This window comes from Tupaia chinensis, unplaced genomic scaffold, assembly GCF_000334495.1.
Source record: "Tupaia chinensis unplaced genomic scaffold, TupChi_1.0 Scaffold000065_1, whole genome shotgun sequence".
In the NCBI taxonomy this organism is placed as follows: Eukaryota; Metazoa; Chordata; class Mammalia; order Scandentia; family Tupaiidae; genus Tupaia; species Tupaia belangeri.
The window spans coordinates 2,366,660-2,372,278 of NW_006159523.1; the positions used below are offsets into that span (position 1 = coordinate 2,366,660).

At 36.4% G+C, this 5,619-nt stretch overlaps 1 pseudogene; it reads right to left on the bottom strand.

Annotated features, from left to right (window-relative positions):
• Positions 1 to 1,593: 1,593 nt before the first annotated feature.
• On the bottom strand, positions 1,594 to 2,456 carry LOC102502437 (calcyclin-binding protein pseudogene; annotated as a pseudogene).
• Positions 2,457 to 5,619: the final 3,163 nt, after the last annotated feature.

Sequence of the window (5,619 nt, forward strand, 5' to 3'; positions counted from 1 at the left end):
TGCACATACCCTATAACAAAAACCTCTCAAAAAATTAATTTAAAAAATTCATTCAAAGACTGGTGTCACAGGGACTAGCATTTGGCATAATGGCTATGTTGCTGAACTCTCATGTAGTCGACCGTGGTTCGAAGCCTTGACCCAGTGGCTTAAACTCACACTGGGTGCGTGTGCGTGCATGCGCAAGATTCTGAGAAGAGAATGGAGGAGCAGGGATTGTGGCGTGGCCATCTCCCCTGGGGGGTGATTTCTCGCTTTCTGTCTCTCTCTGTATTTCTTTCGAGCACATGTGCCCTATAGCCAAAACCTCTCAATAAATAATAAATAATAAATAAGACTGATGTCACAGTACACTTTGCCCTGTGTATTGGGGCTGGATCCCACATGAGCAATCAAAGTTAGAATCTTGGCATCAGTGGCTTGAAGAATTCCTCACTCCAGGAGTAATTGACTTTTGCATGTGTGCCCAAGACCCTGACAGGATGGAGAGATAGCAGAAAAAGGGTAGTGGTGTGACCGGCCTCATGGGGGGAGGGGTACTTTCTCTCTCTCTCTTTCTTTTCCTCTGGCATGCACGCGTTCCTTCTGGGGATTAAGGAAAATGAAGGAAAGAATATTCAACCAAAAATGTCAAAGTCACCGACTAATACCACTCGTGTGATTGATAGAATTTCTGATTAATAAATTGTCATTGTACATATAAACAGAACTCATGGGAATACAAATTGAATGTCATTTAGTCAATCAATTGCTTAACGTTTAGTGTACTTATAAATTTTAAAAAATCATTAAAGAATTACTTAGAAGCATGATTTACTATGCTTTTTTTGAATTAAAAAATCTAACTTTATTGAATATAGGAATGGATTTTCAAATTAATTATTATTTATTTATTTATTTATTTATTTTGAGAGGTTTTTGCTATAGGGCACGTGCACTCACCAGACAGAGAGACATAGAGACAGAAAGTGAGAAATCACTCCCCAGGGGAGATGGTCACACCACAATCCCTTCTTCTCCATTCTCCTTTCAGGATCTTGGGCATGCACGCACACGCACCCAGCATGAGTTCTAAGCCACCGGGTCTGGGACGTGAACCGCAGTCGACTACATGGGAGCCCAGCGACATAACCATTACACCAACTGCTGGTTCCCCTAATTAATTATTTTACCTTTATGGTTTTATTACTTTTATAAGCCCTCTGACCCATGGCAAAACTTTCTAACTGGTATATACAAAATGTCTTGCCTATTCTTGTCAAGTTTCTATTTAGTGTCAGTTCTATAGGTGCAAAAACAAATATATTTAAATACATAGGACCATCTATAACTGAATTACTGGTACATGGTAATGCACTGCAATTGGCAGTAAGAAATCAACTTCCAAGTACAAGTACAAACTTGTATTTTATGTAAAAATTCAAGTTTTACACTTTCTTATTCTTACACTAGAATTGATGTCACCAACTTAAAGGCAAACATACACTTTTGTTTTCTATCTCTTAGCTGAACAAAAATACATAGCATTTTCATTATTCCAAATAATGCAATATAATCCTTTTTTTGAACAAAATGGTTGGGGTGCTAACGAAATCATCTTTGGAGGAAGTGTTTAATAAGCATACTTTATTTAAATAAATTCTCCAGGAGGACATGGAGAATTCACTGTCTTTACTTAGGAGGCTGTGTAAATAGTTATCTGTCAATTTATATGTGCTTCTCACCAACATTCTCTTATTGAAAACATCAGAATTTCCACATCACAGTTCCTGAAAGGACTTTAAGTCTTAAAATTCTGGTTCTCCTTTGGCTTGCTTCTCTCTTGATTCCACCCAGGCTTTATTAATGGTTCGCTTCATATCATCATCTCCATCTTCATAAATTTTCTTTAGAACATTCATCAGTCCCTCACTAGGATCTGTTTCAGTGTCGTATGAAGGCTTTTCTTTCTCTTTGCACTCTTTTTCAACCTGGGTCAGGTAGTCCCATCGTGTGTTTTCTGTTTTCTTTCTACATACTATGAAAACTGTATCGGTCTTAACTTTTTTTGAACTGCCTTCAACAGAGATGGGTTTCAAAAGATTGTTCACAATCATGGAGTAACTCTTGCCATTTAGGTTCTTTACCAAAAGATCAAATGACCTCTCCGTGAAATGCACCTGCACGTCCTCAGTAGGAACTTGATGAACTCCAGTGAAGGTAATGTAGATTTTCATCCGCAATGACTGATTTTCACTGAATATCCTGTTGTAATGGGAGCAACCACAGCAGCTGGCTTTTCATTGTCAAGAAGTTCTGGTTTTCTCTGATTTCTCTTGTGTCTTGTTCTTGATTTCTGTCTCAATTTTGGATTTTTCAGCTGTAAGAGCATCACGTACTCTTTTCCTAGTGGCCTTTTCCAATAACACCTTTACTTCTTCTAGATCTTTTTGTAATTCTTCCACAGTCGAAGCCATGGTCTCGCTGAGCACCGACCGCCTGAGCAGCAGTGGCGCAGGAGAGGGGACTCCGCACAGAGCGCACTCACTCCAGCGCAATGCCGCTGCCCAGGTCTACACCGCCAGTGCTCTAGGTCGCGGCCCGACTTACTATGCTTTCAATGGCAAGTAACAGAGGATCCAACACAAAAAAAAAGAGAAAAAGGGAATCTATTTGGTCATGCAACATATATATATATATATGTATGTGTATATATATATATGTATGTGTGTGTACATATATTTATATATTTCAGATACAATTTTAGCAGGGCTTCACCTTTGTGTCTTTAACTGCTTCCCATTTCTGCTTTTCTTCATGCTAACTTACTCTGTTTTCTCTAGATTTTGCAATGAAGATAAAGTATTAGTTTTCTAGAATAAAATACATGAAAAACTTCCTGAAATTCATCATTTGTAATTAATCACATAAAGACAAAGTTTCCAAAATATTTCTTGTAGGAATGAATGTCTTATGCACATAATACTACTCACCTTCGTAATGCATAGAAACAGAAACTGAAATAGTTTTGAAGAGGTTTACTTACAGGTAGCTTTGATGTACACTATCATGCAGTTTAAGCAATTCCTAATCCTAGGTAGATCAAAAAATCTCTACAGCTCCTGACATAATTAAATTAATTTAGTAGGACACTAGACAAAATTATATTAAATAATTTGGAGAATAAAAAAATTGGAATCATTTAATGATTTATTTTGTTGAAATTACCAGTAAATTGTAAAAAAAAATTATTCATTTAAAATGGCAATTAGATTACTCAGATTTTGTTTGTATGAGCAGAATTTTATAATGAACTATAACAAACTGTTATAAACATGAAATAAACTTTTTTTCTTAAAATGTATTGATTTCATGAGCCTGAGATACAGTGACAGAGAGAGAGAGAGAGAGAGAAGCACCCTCAACAGGGTCTCATACCACATCCTCCTCCCCCAGCTTTCCAGAGAGTCAAAAACATCTGACCCGTTCAAGTAAGTAGGGGGATCAAACCCATGACCTTACATAAGAATTTGGCATTGCTTGGGTTGTGCTTTACCACTGCACTGTTGAGCCAGTCCTAAATATGTTTCAATTACTTATTTGCAATGGTTTATGGAAAATTCTGTTAACTTGTGTTAATTCATGCTTCTTTAATTTTGCTTCTCAGTTTTTTTAAAAAAATTCAGTGTTTTCAATCTTTCAAGTACTGAGGGAAATTTCTATGAGTTAGGGTTGATAGTACTGAAGGCTCAAAATTTAGGTCAATTATAGCAAAATAAGTTAAATATTTTTAAATCCTAGTTTATGATTTTTGTGTCATAATTATTTACTCTTGCATTATTGTATACTATGACAGTGATCAAAATTTATCAAGAAGGCCCTGTCTTTACTGGTAAGAGTCAAAGCACCATATGTAATATTATGGTTTCTGGCATGATCCTACCTAACAAAAGAAGAGAAGAATTTATTCACCACATGCTAGAACAGAAATATTTAAGGTAGTAATTGAAATTAAGATTTATTAACATTTCTTTAGGCCACCCAGTCCTCTAGATAGAGAGGGTTAATAATAGGATTCTATCATTAGTAAGTTGTATTTTATGGGACACTTACTTGCTGAAATCAAGGCACATTAATTTCTTTATGTAATTTACTAACATATTTAGAAATCTTTAAGGTATGTCTCATTTGTTCCCTCTTTCTTTCCTTTTTTTTTTTTTTCTATAGGGCATGTGCGCTTGCCAGACAGAGACAGAGAGATAGAAAGTAAGAAATCATCCCCCGGGGGGGATGGCCATGCTGCAATCCTTTCTCCTTCATTCTCCTCTCAGGATCTTGGACACACACGTGCACGCACCCAGCGTGAGTTTTAAGTCACTGGGTCTGGTACTCAACCGCAGTCGACTAGATGGGAGTCCAGCAACATAGTCATTACACTAACTGCTGGTCCCTGTTCCCTCTTTCATTAGGATTCTCTATTCTATTTCTTCTCAGTCCACCAGAGATGCACTATTGAAGCTTCTGTAGTTCTCTGACCTTGGAGAGGTCAGCCAAGGAGTTTCTCATGCTAAGATTACCAGTGTCTCCTGCCAAAGCACACCCCAAAGTTACTCACTCATCAGACTTGCCCAATGTTATTCATCAAGGAGAATTTGCTCCTATGGTTGTTCGGGAGTTGGCCATCATTGCTCTCCTCTAAATACGTTTCCATGGTGCCCAAGGTTAGGCGGGGAACATGGCAAGTTGAATAATGGTCTTTAAATCTGCTAGGAATTGTTAAATGTTATTTCCATTCTCATGTCATTGATAAAACATACAAAAATACTACCCTATTACCTGGAGAAGAATTGGGTTAATTTGTAAAATGCCTAAGCACCACAACATATATCTCAACTATCTGTTTTATTACACAATTATTCCACAAAAGGTTCATAAATCTTTCATAATGGTAGATCTTCAAATTGTTTTCAATGTATGTCACTAAGTGTTAAATGTATCTAAATTATTGCTCCATCACTACTAATAATCAAACAGATTTTTGTTGCTATTGTTGTTTATTCTTTTTGTCTTTGTTTTTCCATCCAAAAAGTATGCAGTCTGAGGGTATCCTTCTTCCTAAAGTGCCCTATTTCCATAAAATGTCTAAAACCAGTTTTTATGACCAGATACTTAAAAAAAATTCTGACATAATATCTTTGTAATTTTTATTTATTGTTTGTAGAACCACATAGATATACACACAAGACCATACAACAAAAACTATGCTGTTTAGGCATTCATTCACTCAATCACTAAAATTACAAACTGGTTCTACATTACGCTCTCCTGAGAAATTTTATAGATGATGGATCTTATATAAATGCTGACATAGCGAACTGCCTTGCTGATCAATGAGAATGCTTTCATTCCTCCAAAGAGCTTTCTACTTTCTCACCAATTATCCATGATTGAATCAATTCAGAAAAATCTTGCCTTCTTACACTACATGATTGAAATATAGATCATGATTAAATACTCCAAAAAATGATCTTGGGAAAAGTAGAAAGTACATTTGTAGAAAGATGGAGCTACCGATGTATCCCTAAAAAAATTGGGCCCAGTTTCCTAAGCAGGTTGTTATACATAGCTTTTCTCTTGGCT